This window comes from Otolemur garnettii, unplaced genomic scaffold (genome assembly GCF_000181295.1).
Source record: "Otolemur garnettii isolate 467f Iridium unplaced genomic scaffold, OtoGar3 scaffold00001, whole genome shotgun sequence".
In the NCBI taxonomy this organism is placed as follows: domain Eukaryota; kingdom Metazoa; phylum Chordata; class Mammalia; order Primates; family Galagidae; genus Otolemur; species Otolemur garnettii.
This window is the reverse complement of record NW_003852396.1, coordinates 50,408,262-50,419,550: the sequence shown is the minus strand read 5'-3', so window position 1 is coordinate 50,419,550 and position 11,289 is coordinate 50,408,262. Positions and strand designations below refer to the sequence as shown.

Genomic DNA, 11,289 nt, shown 5'->3' with positions numbered 1-11,289 from the left:
TTTTAAATAACCTGTTTTGTTGACAAGCATATTATTTGCTCAGTTGAGAGACCATTGTCTTATGAGAATATTTTCCCACATGAGCAAATGACTTATTCAAATAAGTTGATACACAGAAATATCCAGAATCAGTGAAGTTATTTACTGGCATAAAATTTTCTTGGAATAATAAAGTTTGTTGACACAGATGTACTCAGTTTTCAATTGTGAGTGTTAAACCATGTGATGAATTTGGTCTTAGTTCCCACTATAGATGAATTGGATGTGTCTGGGGGGAACTGTCTGTGACATAGAAGGCATTCTAGGCAAGCAGGAAAAAAAAAAAGCACAAAGGTAATGAATACATTATTAAGAGCAAGGAGGATTTAGATTTTGCTGGATTAGAGTAAATAGAGAATTAGCCAAGGAAAGGAGTTTGGGTTAGATGGTAGAGAACCAGGAATCAGAACATTGTCCTCTCCAAATAGGGAGCATTTCTAAAGGTTTTATATAGCTCACCTTTGGAAAATGTTTGGGGGTTATTCAGAACTTTTTAAAATGGAAGTTTGTTTTTTACTTTGCTTTACTAGGAAATCTTTTTTTTTTAATGATCACACAATGTATTATCAACTGATCAATATGTTACTTCAAATTCAAATTTAAATTTTAGGATTTAAATTTTTTTTGGTACTTCAATAGCAGGCTCCATGCTTTGGAAGTTGATTGGAAAACAAAAGTTAAAAATTATTATCTATCAAGAATGATCACAAAAGAGTAAGACCAAGCATCTTGGCTTCCATTTCTGCATATATTATAGGGACAGAATAAGGCAATATTTATTTATTTTGGAGCTACAAAGGGAAAAGCCCAAAGTTTGCCTTAATATTAGCCAAGCAACACTGCTAAGATTCATGATCAATAGCCATGGTTTTTTTTTTCCAGATCATAATAAAACCTAGGAAGAACATAATAGCAATCAAATTTCCTTCGACTAATTATTAGTTTCTTATTTATCCCAATCTAGATTCTAATCTTCACTCAGATACTTAATAAAAATGTCTCGGGCAAGTTATTTAATCCATCTGTCCTTCAGTTTCTTTAAGATGATACTACTTTGTAACATGTTGTGAAAATTAAGTGAGAAAGCAAAACTGACCCATAGACTGGTATAAAATATGAAAGCATTAAAGATTAGTCTTTTGTGTGCTTGTGCACTTTTCCTTAAGTAGGCTTTTATGAAAAGATGCAAAGAAAAGGGAATTAAAGACTGTAAGCTAAATTTGTAAACAAAACAATGGCTGACTTCCAAGCTTTCAAGCTGAGGCTTCTCATTGCTCTTGTGTTTGTTTCACCTGCAATTTGTCCTCAACCTCTTCATTATCATTAACATCACAAAGGAAGTTCAAGATTTAGGATAAATTATCCCAGGGAGATCTGTCCTTTAATCAAAGCTTGTGTGTGTGTGTGTGTTTAAATGTTTATTTTATATTATTTTTTTCTCTCTCTTTTTTTTATTAAATCATAGCTGTGTACATTAATGCAATCATGGGGGTGTAATGTACTGGTTTTATAGGGAATGATTGTGAATTGACATTCAACCACTGGGCAGAGAAAACCTCCAGGAAATCATTCTGAGGAGGTAACTATTGTGCTATGGTTAACAGGAAGTATTTGGTGGCTAAAATGGAGAGGAAAGGCAGTGAACAAGGAGTTAGGAGACACAGGCTCTGCTTCTTCTTATAGACATTTAGTGATGCCACCACTTCTTGCTCAACATCTCTACCTATCAGTGGGAGACTTTACGAGAGCATCTTGAGAGTTTCCCAAGATGATGCTAAGTAGAGTACTTTAAAATTTCTTAAAAGATCAATGCATGTAAATTTCAATGCATTTTCACATTGCTTCCCTCTAGATACTTACAGAGATATATGATAAAGGCAATTAAAATATGAGCCAGCAGCAGCCAGGTTGGTAGTCAATCTCAGAAAATGTTATCACAGTAGGAATCTAACCAAACATTAGCGGTAGTGTCACTGAAAATCCTGGGGAAGTTTGTAAGTGCTCAGTGTGTGAGACTGCAACAAGGGAAGCACCAGACACGGAAAAGGAAAAGGGCTGCTTGATACTTTTCTTCCTCACATTTTGTACCACTTGATAGTTTTTTCTCATATTTCTCATATTGGAATTTACTCTAAGTCATGGTTTCTTTGGAAAGATATTCTATTATACGGTTACTTGAATTTTCAATGAGCACCTACTCTGTGCTAGGATGTTAATTGTTATTTTTGGAGAACTGTTTTTGTGCCAGGGATCATGTTAAATACTTAACATATTAATAATTATCTTATCTAATTTTATAGTAATCTATACAATTGAAGTCGATATACCCTTCTTAATACATCAATAAACAGACTCAGAAGAACAATGGAACCAACATTAGATAGACACTAGGTAGCTTTTAGTAGAATTGAGGTTCAGATATAGAGCAACAACATTTCAGAGGCTGTGCTTGCAAATTCATGGCTTTATTGACAGTTAAGTTTTTGGAAGTCTTTCTTCCTCAAAAAAAATTAATTAAATTCTATAAAGTTTTATAAAATAGATGCAAAAATAAATTCAGTTATGTGTTTACTTTTGTATTTGTACAAATATATGGGGTACAAATACAGTTTTGTTATATGTGTAGCCTTTGTAATGAAATTAGGACTTTTAGGGTATCCATCATTTCTCACATCACCTGAATAGCATACATTGTACCCACTAAGTTATTCAATTTTTGGACTGCACATGCTTCCTCCAGCCATTTAGGGACCAAGATGGAGCTGAAAATAATATAAACAAACATGTGAATCTTTTTGTCCAGGAAGTTTATAGGCATCTTCAATTCAAGAATTGAACAATAGGAATTTAAATACTCTTGTTTTACATCCCAAAATTTGGGAGTCAATCATAAGTTGTTCTCAATGTCTTCTTTGTGCTTCAAGAGAGGAAACCAGAGAGTCTTTCTTATTTAGTATAGATGCATTTCTTGCAGTGCAGCCTTTTCCATTGAATCACTGTAAAACAGACCTATCATTTAGTGTTACCCAAAACATGTCATTTCTGTTATTCCAAGTCATGTGGGATGGAAGGCCAGAGAGTTCTTGGAAGTATGACAGTGAAAGAGATAAAAAGAAGTAATTGGGAAACAGAGAGTAGGCCTCTATTTTCAAAACCTCATCAGTAATACTGATGTGCTCAGATGTAGAAATGAAAATTCCATAAACTAAACATATTCAAGTCCAGAAACTGCAACATGCAAATGTCATTAAAAGATGTTTCATTCCTTTTGAAAAGACGTCTTGAGAACACTTAGAGAACTAAAAATAGACCTGCCATTTGATCCTGCAATTCCTTTATTAGGGATATATCCAGAAGACCAAAAATCACATTACAATAAAGATATTTGTATCAGAATGTTTCATAATTGCTAGGTCATGGAAGAAGCCCAAGTGCCCATTGACCCACGAATGGATCAATGGATTGTGGTATATGTACACCATGGAATACTATGCAGCATTAAAGAAAGATGGCGACTTTACCTCTTTGGGTTTACATGGATGGAGCTGGAAAATGTTCTTCTTAGCAAAGTATCTCAAGAATGGAAGAAAAAGTATCCAATGTACACAGCCCTATTATGAAACTAATTTATAGCTTTCATAGGAGAGCTATAACCTAATTATAGCCTTAGAATATGTGGAGGGGGAGAGGAGGAAGGTGGATGGGTGATTGGTGGAGTCACCTCTATGTTTTATCCTACAAGGGTACAAGTGAATCATTCTAAAAGCAGAGTATGAATGTCTTAACACAATAACTAAGAAAATGACATGAAGGCTACGTTAACCAGTTTGATGAGAGTATTTCAAATTGTATATGAAAACACCACACTATACCCCATGATTGCATTAATGTACATAGCTATGATTTAATAATAATAATAATAAAATGTTATCCTGTTCAGCTCAACAGAGAAAGAAAACCTACAAGTTCCTTTAAAATATGAACAACTATAAATCATAAACTTGGTTCTTTACAATTCCTCTTCAAGATAAGTACTATGTGGGAAAAGGTTTTGTATCTTGGTCCAAAAGATAGGTTTGGATGCTTACAAATGTTTCCCACTGATATCAAGATGTCACACATTCAGGTAGCTAAAACACAATCTGGTCGTTCTATTTTTCTGACTACATTGTTGTCACAGCAGAGGGTCTGAGAAAGTGTAGAAGTGTTTCAGTAGCAAGTAAAAGCCAGGGGATGTCACCCCTGGTGACAAGTAAAAGCCAGTGTTTCAGTAGCAAGTAAAAGCCAGGGGATGGCAAATGCATGTAGTCTGTGGTATGGTTGAGAGATAATTGCCTCAAGGAGTATGTCGTGGAAAATTTTAAGGATGATGAGGTCAGATTCCACTCTGCAGGAATCCACAGCAAGTAATCACTACAATGAATATGACTAGCTGCCTTGATTAAGAGATATTTCATATTTGTAATGAAGCTTTTTACTAGGCTTAAAGGTGAAAAAGTGTGACTACAAATGTTTAGGCATTACAACCCTACCAAAAGAGAAATATGATTCAATAAATTTAATTGGGGGCTCAGTCTTCATTACCTTGTAACTATAAACACCAGAAACCATTTGTAATCCATCAAATTAGCTAGGTTGTAAGGTTTTCGGGCAACAGAGCTACTGCACCCATTCTAGAGGGAAATTCAGCAATATATGTCAAAAGACTTAACTCCCGCATATGTTTTCTCTTGGCAATTTCAGTCCTAAGAATTACTTTTAAGAAGGATATATTCAAATATCTAGCTAAAGAATGGTTCCTCTAACATTAGTCATAAAAGTTAGAACCTAGTTCCTGTATAAAGAAATGATTAAACAAATTACCATATATTGGTAGAAGGAAATATTATTTATTTTAATGACCACTTTACATTATGATTTTTAGACATTTGAGAGTCCCAGACCATATTTAAAATAGAAGAAATATCACAGATGCTCTCTTATTTTCAAATATTCATAGATGTAAGTAAATACATAGAGTTGGGTTCAAAATGTGAAAACATTTAAGAATTTCCTGAAGTGTGTTTAGAACACTAAGCTAAAAATTCAACAATAATGATAACTGAATTATAAAACATTCACAATATATCAACTGAAAAATCAGGATATATAACATATACATAGCATTACTCCTTATTAACTTAAATATTTATATTCATGCATGAATATTATATTTTTATGATTCTAAAAACACCAGGATAGACCTCCTAACCACCATTGAATGACATCTTAATATTTGAATTATTTACTCACTTGTTCACCATTTCCGTTAAAGAGTTTGAGAAACAAGAGATGGCACCTGTGGCTCAAAGAAGTAGAGTGCCGGCCCCACATGCCGGAGGTGGCATTTTCAAACCACCAATCCCCCTGCCCCCAGCCAAAAACTGCAAAAAATAAGTAAATAAATAAAGTTTGATGAACAAAAAATTCAATTACTAATTAACAAACAATAATAATGTCATTACTTTTAATAACATTAAAGGGCATCTATGTTACAAAAATACCTTATATACAAAGCAATATAAGTCTGTTTGGTTGTTTTCTGTGTTTGTGTGTGTTGGGAGGACGGCATGATTTAAGTTTTTAGCTACAATAAATGGAAACCAAGTCTAGCTAATTTAAGCAGAATGAGCATTCATTAAATGGACCATGATAGAGATGACAACTTCTACAATGGTAAAGAGCACATGGAACTTCTCCATAGTGAAAAAACTATAACTTGTTAAATATTTTATATGTTTATATGACTAATTAATCTTTGAAAACTGATGGTCCTATTGACATACAACAAATGGATAAACATTTATTACGGAAATCTATTAAATCTCTGACCATGTGAGATTTACCCCAGAAGTGCAAGGTCATTTTAATATCTGTAATTAATGTAATATACTGTATCAAAAGATGAAAACTACGTGAGTATCTCAATCAATGCATACAAAGCCAGTGGCAAAAATCCAATGTATTTTCTTGGTAAAAACTTAACATAAGAATTGAAAGAAGCTTCATCAAACTCATGAAAAGTATCAACATGTACATATGCCCTGAACTAAGATTGTACTTACTGGTGATTGACTGAATAACCACGAAAAAGACAAATGACCTTACTATTCCTTTTCAACATTGTAATCTAAGTTCTAGGAAGGATATTTAAGAAAGAAAAAGAAATAAAGGCATTCATATAAAAGGAAAAATATAAAACTATTTTAAGATGACATGATCCTGTATATATAAAATTTAAAGAAAACTAATAAAAAAATTAAATGAGTTTCCCAAAATTTTAGGATGCAAGATCAATATATAACAATCAATAATGTGTGTATACACTAGTAATCAACAATCTGAAACAATTTCAAGTGCCATAGAATCTAAAAATAAGAGACTTAGAAATATATTTAATAAAGCCAGTTTAAAAATTATATGTTACAGTGCTTGCTTCAGCAGCATATATACTAAAATTGGAATGATACAGAGAAGATTAGCATGGCCCCTGCATGAGGATGACACACAAATTTGTGAAGTGTTTCATATTTAAAAAAAAAAAGAAAGAAAAAAGAAAATTCTATGGTACAAAATAAAAATCATTGTTGGAAAAAATCAAAGAAAAGCTATGTAAGTGGAAACAAATTCACGTGGTTGGATAGGAAGACATAATTACTATTAAGATGACAATACCCTTCAACTTGGTCTATAGATTCGACAGAACATTTCTGTTGGTAAAAGCAACGGTGAAAAGAAGAACAAGATTGGAAGACTAACATATCTTGATTTAAAAATACCACAGTTCGAATTGTCTCTAATCAGTGAAAAATAGAAGGAACTGCTTCCTTCACTGTTGTCACAAGAAACAATGGTATCTTACATCAGTAATTCCAGATGAACTGTGACAGTTGGCTGAAGTTAAGTCCCAGCCTGTAAATTCACTGGCAAAGAATTTGGGAAAGTGAGAAAGTATCTCCAGCTTCATAATAAAAGGCAAGAATCAGCCCTTTACCAGTACTTAAAAGGTAAGGAATTGCTCACATACACAAAGAGTATGCTGACACTAGACAGTCAAAACATGAAAAATGTCCACACTGATATGGATGTGAGTATTCATATTTAAAATGAGCTATGAAGGTCACTACATATATATTTATTAAAACATTCTCAGCTCAGCGCCTGTGGTTCAAGTGGCTAAGGCATGGCCACATACACCTAAGGTGGTGGGATCGAATCCAGCCCGGCCCACCAAACAACAATGATGGCTGCAACCAGAAAAAAATAAGCCAGGCATGGCGGGTGCCTGTGGTCCCAGCTACTAGGGAGGCAGAGGCAGGAGACTCGCTTGAGCCCTGGAGTTGGAGGTTGCTGTGAGCTGTGATGCCACAGCACCCTACCCAGGGCCACAGCTTGAGGCTCTGTCTCAAAAAAAAAAATTCTCAAAGTTCATAATACCAAAATCTTGCCAGCTGTGGCATTTTTCCTCTTTTTCTACCAATTAGCATTTTATAAATATTTTAAACAATGAAATAGTATTTATTTTTTAATAACAAAACCACTTTAATTATTTTTGAATGATAACTAAAGTAATTGTCAATCAGTGCTTTTTAAAGATTTAACTTTTAATTCCTCCAACTATTGGTAGAAACACCAAACTTGAATATTATGGACATCCTTCCAATAGCTTGTTTTTTTACTTTAATTAAATTGAGAATATCATTCATGGCACGTTGAAAATGATTCTTTTCCCCTATGCCTTTGTGAAAGTGTCACATATTATCATATCTGTCATTGCTGGTTCCATCATTCAGTCATAAATCTTCCATGGACAGCGTAGTCTATTTCTAATGAAAGCCTTCAGTTTAGAAAAAGAGGCATTCAACTGAGGCCCTCTCAAAGTCCTTTTTCATTCAAATTGCTGAGGAAGCTTTAAGTACCTTGCTGTCCAAATGACTTAGTGAAATTAATGATCCAAAATAAGAGTCAAAACCCCTATATTCCTTTCTGGAAACAAAATTAGAGCATCTAAGGCAGAGAGAGAAAGCAGGCCAGAGAGTTGCACTAGCAAGCTAGTGATAACAAAGATTTTCTAAGGAGCCAATAAATCAACATTATTTCAAGTTTCCAGGATTCATTATAAAAAGCAATTATGTGAGTCAAAATAAAAATAGTAACATTGGGGCTGGGATCTGAATTATAAACCAAATGTGATGGGGATGTGTATATTGAGGATCTAATTTTTCCAGTGTTTTGGGATAAGGTTAAAAGCACAGATAGTGCAGTTTAACTAAGTTGGGTTCAAAGCTGGTTAGTGACTAGAAGTGTGACATTAGAAACTGTTATGAACAGAAACCATTACAGGGAAAGAGAATGATTTAAAACAATTAGACCATCTTCTGCCTAAACAAGAAAGACAAATGACTCATATATATTTATAAATTTATTCCACAGGCAATTGGAAAAATGAATCCACATAACTCAATAAATATAATTAACTCTTAAGAGGCTCCTTCCTCTGAGTTATTCACGTATTAATTAATTAATTAAATATTTACTTATAACCTTCTATTTACTTGACATTCTATATGCATGTGGCAGCAAAATGAGTGATTGTACATAAAACCAAGTAGCTCATAAAATTGAGGGATGTCTGTGTCCTTGTGCATGTGTGTTTGTGTGGAGAGAGCAGCTCAAAAGATGCATATGCAAATATGTGCGCACAAGTACACAGACACACACATAGCTACAAACATGGACACTTACCCAGGTAAAGGGGTTACACCATTATAATTCAGGTTTGGGGGAGTGCAGAATAGAATCTTATTTAGCACAAGATTTCTTTTTGTAATTTAACATATTAAAGCTTTTAGTAGATACCGTGTTTCCCCCAAAATAAGACCTACCCCCAAAATAAGCCCTAGCAGGATTTCTATGCATTTGTTAAATATAAGTCCTACCCCGATAATAAGACCTAATGGTGGGCGTGGCTATGCATTTTGGCACTGAGCGGTAAGGAAGACTGGAATACCTTTTGTCTGCCACAGCTTCTTTCCTCCTAGCCATTTGCACTTGTGTGGGTACGAGTATGGTAACCACGGTTGCAGGCATCCTATTGTGCATGTGCGAAAGGCTAGGGGAAAGGAGTTCATGCATCACTAGTGCCAGCCCCACCAACAAGGTCAGCTCCCCTGGTCAGGTTCCAGAAGAAGATAACTGTATTTGAGTAAATGTAGATTGTTGTATTATACTTAATAAAAAAAGGCATCCCCTGAAAATAAGCCCTACTGTGTCTTCTTGAGAAAAAATAAATATAAGACAGTGTCTTATTTTCAGGGAAACATGGTATTTTGCCTAAAGGATCACTAATGTCTCATTTAACTCAAAGATTTTCGAAGGCTTAAAGTCACCTAGTAAAAGGAAAATTATTTTCAAATTTGTCTAGCAAAGAACAACTATAATATGTATACAAGAGATGCACCAAAAAATCATTCAGAAAGGTTCAAAAATAAAAAGGCTGACAAACACATATTGGAAAGTGGAAACAATAAAATCAGCATTGCTTTGCTGCTGATCTCAAAGTAGGATTTACACTAAAAAGTATAAAATTCAACAAAAACACTTTTACTGATACTAAAACTACAATTTGGAATGATTATGCAACAGTGGTAAGTATCTATAAGTAACCATCTTTTTAAAAGCAAAAATTATAGGAAATTAAAGATACATTGTCAAAAATGGCCTAATATAAGAACAATTTTAAATCCCACTCTCTGCACAAAACAATTCAAATGGCCAAAAATGTAAATGAGAGTATAGAGGACCAAACAACATAATCAATAAGTATAATCTTATGGCTACATACTGAACAGTACATCCTGATAATAGAGGACATACTTTCATCTCAAGAGCACTTGGAAAAGTCATAAAAAAGAATCATGTATGGGTGACAAAAAAAATCAGGAAATTCTATAAAGTAAAAATATTATAATACACATTGATCATATTATGATAAAACTAGAAACTGTTAAAACAAAATTAAAATAGAGACTTAAGCTAAAAATTTCCTGAGAAGATAAAAACACCAGCGAGACCTTTAAAAGAGGTTTAATGTATCCTGTACTACACATGTAAGTGGAACTAAATTTATGTCATTTCTCATTAATGTTTATATCAGACAGAAACAAAACTTAAACTTCAGCCCATCATAAGCAGCCAACTAACATATGGTTATGTGACTAGGCATTCTCCAACAAGGTGCATGGTTTGAATGACCCCTCCAAGGCTCATGTTTAAATTTAAATGTCAAGGTGGAGTTACTACAGGCAGGGCTTTCAAGACATGATTAGATCATGAGAGGTCCACCCTCAAAAATGTATTAATGCCATTATTCTCAGAGTGGGTTAGTCACAGAGAGAGTGCTTTCCTGACAAAAGGATCCAGTTCAGCACCATTTGCTCTCTGTCTTACACAGGTGCCCACAAAGCGAAGACTAATGCCATGAGATAAGACACTGATCAGATGCCAATGTCACACTGTTAGACTTCCCAGCCACCAGAACCATGAGCAAAATAAATCTATTTCCCTTATAAATTACTGAGTCTATGAAACAGTTAAACCAAAAAATTTTGTAACTGAAGCCAATCAAACAATTTCTTTACTTTACTTCCTTCTTTACCCTAATTCATAAATACTTTCCTCTGAGGTTTTATAATTGGAACACCAAACTTCTTTTAATTTGATATTTCTTAATTCATGAATTGCTTCTTACTCAGATAAACTCTAAAATTTCATTGTACTCAGATTTTTATTTTACAGAACTGGCAGTGATATAAAGAAACTCAGGCCCTATAACCTTAAAATTCAAAATAATAAACAATTCATGGATGAAAGAGAAAATAGAAATTGTAGAATTTCTTAAAATTAATAAGAAAACAACACACATAGTAATCAATGGAACATATTTAAATAATGATCAAAGTAAAATCAAAGTAAACACAAATTTAATAACCATAAAAGAATGACAAGTAAATTAAGTTCCTACCTAAAATGCTATAAAATAGAGAACAGTATATTTCAAAAAATGTATACAAAATTATTAAATTCAAAACAAAATTTGTAGAGCAGAGCATTGAAAAAAATATGCAAACTACTATTACCTTAATTAAGAGAAAAAGTAAATACAAATATATAATATAAGATATATAAGAAGAAAATGACCATTGAAACAGA

General features: G+C 33.5%; 1 non-coding gene across 1 annotated transcript; it reads left to right on the top strand.

Moving 5' to 3' along the window:
- The first annotated feature begins 6,506 nt into the window (after positions 1 to 6,506).
- Positions 6,507 to 6,613, top strand: LOC111724439. Its single transcript, XR_002772739.1, has one exon. It is a non-coding gene; the product is annotated as a U6 spliceosomal RNA (small nuclear RNA).
- Positions 6,614 to 11,289: the final 4,676 nt, after the last annotated feature.